Here is a 9,990-nt window from a genome sequence, read left to right as displayed (position 1 = left end):
GTGTGATCACTTGACCCATTGGGTGAAATGATCCCATGTGAACTTGATGTGTTGCAATCTTCCTTCTCTTCCATGTCTTGTACATCTCATCTCTAACAATCTCAAGATCTACCTTTCCTTTTCCTTTGTTGAACTCACTACTTGGTGCCTTTGACCTTGTTGGAAAACTCCTGCTTATGTGACCTATCTTCAAATAACTAAAACATGTAGTTTGACTTAACCATCTTTTGTAGTCACTTCTAAAATGTGTTCTTATCCAATTTTTAGCAACATGTCCATAATCTTGACAATAATGACAATTATGCGTACTATTATAATCCCAATTATAAGAGTTTCCATTGTGCTTTACATTTGTCTACTTGTTTGATGATCATTTAGGTTTGGATCTACACTAATATGCTCTATGTCCATACTTTTGATAGTTATAGAAGTATCCTTGAAATATTTCTGTGCTTATGGTCTTGGTTCTGCATTCATGTGCACAATGTCCTTGTTTGTTGCATTTATGGCAATGACCCATGAATTTCTCCTTAGGATTTTGATTTGCAATTTTGCTCCTAGAAAAATTGGTAGTATGACCTATATTACTACAATTATGCAAATAAGTTTGGAGTTCTTACCTTTTTTACTTCTTTCTTCACCACTTTTGGACAATTCTCCTTCTTTAGTGCTAGTGTATCCCAATCCAAAAGTGTCACTATTAGATCTAGGAGATCTCATCAATTGCTCAAAGTACTTGATGGCTTCACTAGGTTTGTTGAAACTTTCAGTAAAATATTTATCTTTTTAGATCATTTCTCAGTTGTTCATTTTGCAACTTTAGTGTTGTGATCTCAATATCCTTTCCATTCAGTTCATGATTATCAATCATATTTTGACTCAAAGTTTCAAATTGCATGTTAGCAATCCTATTTACTTCTGATGTTTTCTCTTCTAGTTTGTTAGTCAGTATTCCTTTTTCATCTTCAATCATGACTTTGTCCTCTTCAACTTTCTTTTTCTACTTGGTCACCTCACATAATAATATTGATTGGACTTCTTGTTCTCTCTTGAGATTTCTAACCTCTTCAGTTAGGGTTCCATTCTTTTCCATCATATCTACAACTACTACATCAAATTCATTGGTGTTTCCATCTATAAATAATTCAGTAGTGTCAATCTCTTGGCATTGTGTGTCATTCTCTTCAATAGCTATTTCCTTTCTTCTTTTCAATGATCACTTTAAATCATTTATTTATTCATTCAATTGATGTAGGGAAAGTTGTACATCAATCATTTGGTTCTCAATAAGCTTTCCCAACTTGTAGAATTCCATCTTCAAGATCTTTCCTCAAAGCTGCAAAACTTTACTTTCTAGAGAACTCAACTTTGATACCAATTTTTAGAAATAAAATAGGGAAGTAAGCTCTGAGAGAGGGGGGTAGGGGTCATTCAATGTTTAAAAAATTTTAACCTCAACATCATTCACCACACATCCATCTCACAATATATACATATAAAATGAAATACCAAATTAAGCATATACATCCATAACATGAAAGTAAAACATTCAATACATGTATGCCACAAGATAATTGGTTACCCAAAAACTATTCAAGGAGAAGGTAAAATTGGGGTGGGGATTACACCTAAAAATCTTCACTATTATAGTGATAAAATGTATCTAATGAAGGTTACAATGTTTTAATCATGAAACATGATCTACCCTGTAAAAGATCTACCCTATTAAATGCTTACAAGATTGTTAGATCTTACCTTGTTAAAGGATTTCAAAACCCTGTTAGAAGTGTGCCTGATAAGAGGACTTTAACTTATAATGAAGTAAGCACCCTGTTAAAGGATTTACATCTACTTGCTAAGACTAATTTTTTAAGATATTTGACTGATTCACCTATTGAAATGTCTCAGCAATGATCCTTCAGTTAGCACTCTATTTCTTGATGTTAGATCACCTCTTTTTTGATGTGTACTTGATCCTTTCTAATAAAATGTATCTCTATTGTCTTCTGACTTCTTTCTTCTATTCTCCTCTAATTGATTCTATAATGTAAATCAAATCATAACTCCTTACTCATCATGAATGATTAGTTTGCACATGAAAACTCTCTTCAACTCTCCTTAAGCATCTATAAAAAGTTTGGGGTTTGTCCTTGTTAAGAAGACCTAGGTGACTTAGGTATGAATCAATGATTGTGACTCACCCATATTGCTGCTTAATCCTTCCCTTTTCCTAATTAGATGCACATAATGCATAGGGATTCAAAATTAATATTTCTCCTTATTATCAAAGATCATAAGAAAATCTTTAAGTTAGCTGAAAAATGATTTACGTAGAAGTTTGTGCCATTATAAACAACTATGTCAAAACTGTATAACTTGGCACTTGAAGTCCATGATGCTCAATATCAACTACAACTTCAATGCTGTAACTCAGCCTCTAACTGACTTAACATCCACTGATCACTCAACATTTGAATAGCTTGGCACATACTATCTGCTTGGCACTTGAGTAACTCATCACTTACTAGTTACTCAGCTCATACTAAATATTTGTTGCTTGGTATATTCTATCTGATAACTTATTTTCAACATGTATTACTTGTTTGGAATGAGCTAAGTAAATGACTTAAGTATATTGTCACTCACATGTCAAAAAAAATTTGAGATTAAAAAATAAAAACTCTTTGTTGACTTCTTCTGCCCTTTTAGTATTCTATGGAGAGCTATAAGATTATAACAACATAGTATTGAACTGCACATGGTGCTATTTTATTAGTGCATTATGAATTCTAGTTTACTTCTTGATTTCCATTGAAATATGAGTTTCCATCATTGGGTATGTTTTGACTACTGTCAGGTTGATTAATGTCCACAAACTAAGCATTTTTATTGTTGTCTCCAAGGATACTTCCATTGTTGATTTTGTCTTTGAGAACAGTTTTACAATCGAGAGGATTGAAATTATTTCCTGCGTTTTAAATTCTACTGTAATTCTTGTTGTAATTTGGACCATAGTTGTTATTATAAGGGCTTGCATTTGTTCTCTGGAAGTTATTGTTTTTCCCTTGTGACAATATCATATGAGTTAGCTCATTGGTTATCTAAGAGTTGTTCTTTTTCATTTGATCTAACTTAGTTGTGACATTATTTTCTATGTCAATGGATGGTGGTTCTTTTTGTTCAAAGAAAGAAACTTTTGAAGCCTCATATCCTGGGTAGGTTATAGCTGGAGCTAGTATAGTTGGTGCTTATTACAATGGAATTAGATTTAGTGGAATTAATTGACTAAGCATTACTTGCACTCCAACAAGATATTTTGGTACTATCATACTAGCCTATTTAGTAAAGGTGACGAATTCTTTGAAATCTTTCTCCAATGTATCAATATCTGTAGCAGACAATCTCCTTAGGAAGATAGTAGTGAACATGTCCATGACATTTAGATAAATTTGAATTGCAACCCCAATTAGCATGGCATAGGGTGTTTCCAACTTGCGGTATGTATTGTGAAAGTGATTATTGAAACATGAAATGGTCTTTACTGTATCCCTCTTGATAGATATGAATTGGTGGTGTATCACAACCAGATTCATGAATGTTTTGAATTGATCTAAGAATATTTTTTTGTAAGGTAACCAGTTCTAGATAGATCTCAATGACATGTTCTCGTATTAGTCAATTGCAACCTCTCCCAATGTATATGGAAATAAATAGAGTGCCACATTCTCTCATTTAATATGTTTTTGATTGCATATTTCCTTGAAAACCTTGATTTGATCCCTAGCTATTCACATTTCTTCATAGATAAACCTTGGACATAATTTCTCAAGGTTCTTGGTAAGGTCATTAAGTGACCCTGCAAATTGATTGGTGAATGTAAGACATTTGCAAAGTATCCCATTGGTGGAGGATTGGGTGGAATGATAGGTGCAGGTAAGTTTCATGGGTAACTGAGGAAGATGACAAAATTTTAAATGGAAGTGGTAGAGTTCAAGATGTCCCTTTATCACTACAAGGCTTGCAAAACTAACAAAGTTCTAGGAAATTATTTCCGCTAGGTGAAGAACTTAAAGCTCAATGAAATGGAGATGATGGATCAAGATCTTCTAGTTTGTGTGTATTCTAAAATGCACACCTCTTCAAAAAGTGCACTTGTGCACCTTCTAGTAGTGATAGACTTGGAAATTTTTTTGAACGTTTGAAAACTACAAAATTTTCAAACAACAACTTGGGTTTTTGAGAAGAATGGTTATGAGCCCTCCTTCTAGAACCACTTCTGTTGATCTATCATTTTACATGATGCTAAATGACATAAATACTTTTGAATCTCTTTCTTGAAAAGATGATCAATGACCAACTCCAAGGTTCTAGATGGCTATTTGAAAACTTGCTAGGTAACTCAATTGAAGATAAATCTATATGTTTAGGAGGAGGTCTTTGTTGTTGCTGAAATGTAACCATAAAGAGATATATTTTTGTATTTTCTATTTTATGATGAATGCAATTTATCAATGCAACTATATGAATTCATATTTTAACCAAATGTTTTAAAAAAAATAACATGATAGAATTGCTTTAGAATAACTGAGAGGGGGGGAGGGGGGTGGGTTGAATCGGTTATTCAAGGTCCATATATCCTATTCAAACTTTTCTTCAAGTGTAGTGAACCAATTCAATCATTTATTCATCCAAGCTTTAACTTATCTAATCAACAAGTTACTATAAATCAACATGCAAGTATCACACTCAAGAAATCAACACATGACATAGTGATTTACATGGAAACCCAATTTGGGAAAAACCACCAGTAACATGCTATTCAATTCTCACCCTTCTAAAGTGATGCCTTGTGAAAGACCTACCCTATCAAAAGCTTACAACACATGGTTAAATGTGACCTTGTTAGAGGATTTAACCACCCTATTAAAAGTGGGCCTAGTTAGAGGACTTTAGAATATTCACTTGGAATGCCACCCTATTAAAGGATTTACAAATGGCTGTTAGGGCCAACCTAAGTCCATAGGATTTTCATATCTAATACAATTGCTAGAGAGTATTATAAAAACTTGACTTGATTACAACATACAACTTATCTTGCAGATCTCAGATCACTTCTCAGCTAATGCCCTTGCCTGGTCTTCTATCTTTGCAACTCTTAACTGCTTGCCTTATCTTTCAAGCTTTGTCTCCTTGAGTCTCCATACTCAATGTACTAGTGCAATCATCTCTTCATGACCACTTGTAGAACTAGAGCCTCTATGTTCTTCCTTCTCCTAGATGTCTCCCTCTTGACACCCTTTCAACCACTTCGTAGATTTGGCACTTCTGTAGCAACAGTATCAGTAGCTCTTTGCTTCTTGGTCTATGACTTCTTAAATAGAAGTCTTGGAGTTCCTTTTCCTGCTCAATTCTTCCATTTTTTTCACTTTCAATTCACATGGATTAGGGAGGATACATTGTATCTAACCCATATTGTATTTCCTCTAGAAACTTCTTAACTAACCCTTTAGAATTTTCCCAAAAATGGTTTACATAGGTTTTTGTGCCAACAACTCATCATCCTTATCCTCTAATTTGTTCACAAAATTCAATATAACTACTAAGTCAGCTTGGATTTGGAAAATCTTTGTTATTTGAAATAATATAGTAGCCCGACACTATTGAAATACTGGTGCTTGACACATACTGTGTTACTTGGCATCAACTATGTTTTTCTTGATGCTCAACACATTCTATGTTAGTTGACATCAACTATGTTTTTCCTAATGCTCGACACCTGATCTTTACTCGGCACTTGAAGATCACTTGGCAAACACTAGAAATGTCTATTACTTAGCTCTTCTACTAAGAATTTTCTTGGCTTCAACTCACTTGCTTGGCACCCACTAAAGATTTTAGTTTAAGCTTTGTAGTCATCCTACTCACAACTTCTTCCTCCAATGTTTCTAAGTGTGACCAACCTCTGTATCTATGAGTATGCCATTAATATGTTACTTAGCCATTGTCTTAACTGACCCTTGCACTTCATTACAACATCATAAGTCAACCTCTCCCTTAGGTGCTCTTGTTACATCTTGTTGATCTAATCCTCTTCATCAATCAACCAAGTGATAGTGCTTGGATCTTATAAGAAAATATCATCCCTAAAAATAGTAGGTTTGACATCAATGTCAAAACAATAATTGAAAACATTCTTTTACAACAATCTCCCTCTTTGATCTTCAACAACAGTGAGATTTTCAATTAGATTTCCAACAATTTCCCTCTTTGGCATTGATGGAAAACCAAATTGATCAACCATCAGACTAAACTATTCCACCAAAAACTTACTAGGTTAGAATAGTAAGTCAAAATTCCAAAAAGTAAATTGTAACACTTTTACAACAATCTCCTTCTACTATTCTGATTGCTTCATTTCACTTCTCCCTCTTTGCTAATGTATCCTTTATATTTATCTTTATCTTTCTTCCTCTATATTATTCATCTTTTGCTGTTCTGATCAACCTTTGAAATCTCCCTCTACTTCTTTGATCCTTTATTTTTAATAGTTGTTGATCAGTTGTTCACTTCTCCCTCTTTGACAACAATGCCAAAGACATATTAGCATCTTAATATGTAGATATAACTCTTATAGGTTCATTTAATGTCTCCCTCTATCACCTTGTTTGTGATTGATTTGAAGTTTTCAGCACTTCTACTACTTTAGGCATGGATCCCAAAGTAAACATCCTCTACATCAATGTGTATAATCTTCAACATTGTACTTATTTTATGTAGGGCATACTTGCTTTTTGGTTCAAGTAGCCTTAGCTAAGGGTATCACCCCTAACTTACCTGTAAGATAATCAAAAGCATCTTTAGGTAGTGCTTTTGTGAAGATATCAACAATCTATTCCTTTGAGTTGACATATTCCATCTTCACTTGTTTGTCTTCCACTAGTTCTCTTACATAATGATACTTGATTGCAATGTGTTTAATTTTAGGATGCATTACTCGATTCTTTGATATATTGATAGCACTTGTATTATCACAATAAAGTATCACAGGTTCAATTACCTCTTCCTTCATACCTTGCAATAAAATGTTTGATCGACACAATATTGGTGCAGTTTATAGCAGCTATCGCATATTTAGCTTCAGCAGTAGACTATGAGGTGCAATTTTTATTTTTACTTGTCCATGTGATCAACCTATTTCCTAATAAAAGTTCTCCTCCACTGGTGCTTCTATCATCAATGTTACCTCCCCAATTTGCATTAGTGTAATCTTTTAGTTCAAACTTCTCATTCCTCTTGTAGTATAGACCAAAGTCATCAGTTCCTTTCAAGTATCTCAATATTCTCTTTACTACCATTAAATGATTTTCTCTTGGATTGGTAAAAAATCTTGCTACTATTCCAACAACTAATGCAATGTAAGGTCTACTATGTACAATATATTGTAACTTTCCAATCATTGACCTATACAATGTCTGATTTACTTTAGTAGATTCATCATTCTTGGATAGCTTATGTCTAGTTGCCATTGGTGTGCTGACTGGTTTTGAGTCTTCTAGCCCAAATATTTTGAGTACTTCCTTGATGTATTTGGATTGAGTCACAAATATGCCATGCTTCAAATAAAGTACTTGTAATCCAAAAAAGAATTTGATTTCTCCAAACATTGCATTTCAAATTCATGCTTCATTTGATCAGCAAATTTTTTGCATAAAACATCTTTTCCTCCAAATATTATGTCATCAACAAAGATTTTTGATATCAAAATATCTTTACCTTCCTCAGCTTTGATGTATAGGTTGCTATTTTCATCTATTCTTTCAAATCCTATCTTCACAAGATATTTGTGCAACCTTTCATACCATGCTCTAGATGCTTGCTTCAATCCATACAATGCTTTATGTAGCTTACAGACCATGTCCTTGTTCTTTTCATCAAAAAATCCCTTTGTTTGTTCTATATAGACTCCCCCTTCTAGTATACCATTCAGAAAAGCTGAATTTACATCTGTCTGGTAGACTTTGAAACCTTTATATGCAACATATGCAAGTAATGTTCTTACTCCTTCCATTCTTGCAACATGGGAAAATGTCTCTCTATAATCCAATCCTTCTTCTTGTGCATAGCCTTTTCAAACTAATCTGGCTTTGTTTCTTGTTATTTCACCATTCTCATTAGGTTTGTTTCTGAACACCCACTTGGTACCAATCACATTCTTATCAATTGGTCTGGGAACTAAAGACCAAGTTTTGTTCTTCTCAATCTAATCTATCTCTTCTTTGATGGCTTTATACCAGTCATCATCTTGTAGTGCATCTTTTACTATTTTTGGTTCAACCTTGCTTAGTAGACATGATTCTTTCTTGTGTCTATTCCTTGTCATTGGTCTAGCATCCTTATCACCAATGATTTGATTTGTAGGGTGATGTCTTCTTACATACTTGGCTAATTTTGGTTCAATCCTACTTTCCATATTTGATCCTTCAGCTTCAGAGTCATCTCATTCTTCTACATCTAGTATTTCATCATTTCTTCCTTGCATACTATTTTCAAAATCAAAATGTGAATTTTCTACATTCTGTAGCTCAGCTTCTGAATGCAACTCGACATTCACTGGTTGAGACTTGACAAATACTAAGGTTTGTTGCTAATTCCCAATTTGATTTGTAACATTGTCTTCAATTGTCATTCCTTCGTAGAAGTATACAAAGGATCTATAATCCTCTGCTTGCTTTGATTTACCATCTTGAACTTCTGCATGCTCATCAAAATTTACATTTTCACTCTCCACAATTTTGTTAGTGTTAGTAATCAAACACTTATATGCCTTGCTTTTAGTGGAGTATCCAATAAATATTCCTTCATCACTTTTTGCATCAAACTTGAAATTTCTAGTGTCTTTTAGAATATAGCATTTACAACCAAACACTTTCAAATGTTTAACGTTAGGTGAATGACCATACCATAATTCAAAGGGTGTTGTATTTGTACCTTTCTTGACTTGAACTCTATTCAGTGTGTAAACTACAGTACTTACAACTTCTCTTTAGTACTTAAGTGCAACATTTTTCTCCATCATTAAGGTTCTAGCATAGTCAATCACTGACCTTATTTCTCCTTTCAACAATACCATTCTATGGTGGAGTTCTTTGTGCTGACATTTACCTTTTGAAACCTCTGTCATTGCAAAATGTTTCAAATTCTCTTGATGTGAACTCATCTCCTCTGTCTATCCTTAGGCATTTTAGATTCTTTCCTATTTCCTTCTTAACTCTAGCCAAATACCACTTAAACGTTTGAAATGCATCAAATTTTTACTTTAAGAACATAGCAGTCATAATCCTGCAATAATCATCTACAAATAACATTACATATCTATCTCCTAGGTAGCTTTGTACTTCTATTGGACCACATAAGTATGTATGAACTAACTCTAGAACTTCATTGGAAGTGTATGCTTTTCTTTTGAAACTTGATTTAGTCATCTTCCCTACTTGACATTGTTTACACATTGTGTTTTCAGGTTTCTTCAACTTGGGCAACTCTTTGACTTTTTTCTTCCTGCTAATGCTGACCAGATTATCAAAATTAACATAACACAACCTTTTATGCCACAACCACACATCATCAAGTCTAACAATAAGACATGTTGCTTCTTCCATATCTAGGTAAAATAGATTACTCCTAGTTTGTTCACCTTTTCCTATTAAATTTCCATCAATTCATAGATTTTGGTAGTTTTGTTTCCAAATTCCACTGTGCAACCTACATTGCCTAACTAAGATACACTCAACAAGTTGTAGTTCAATCCTTCAACATAGTATGCATTATCACATGAAATTTTCTCTATAAGTTTGATAAAGCCTTTTCCTTTGATTTGACATTGGGCATCATTACCAAATCTAACACTATTTCCATCCTATTGAGTAAAGGTAATGAACTTACTTTTATCTCCTATCATGTGATGTGAGCATCCACTATCTATGATCCACT

The sequence above is a fragment of the Cupressus sempervirens genome, chromosome 4 (genome assembly GCF_028749045.1).
Source record: "Cupressus sempervirens isolate cs-2001-9-10 chromosome 4, ASM2874904v1, whole genome shotgun sequence".
NCBI lineage: Eukaryota > Viridiplantae > Streptophyta > Pinopsida > Cupressales > Cupressaceae > Cupressus > Cupressus sempervirens.
This window is presented reverse-complemented; position numbering follows the sequence as displayed.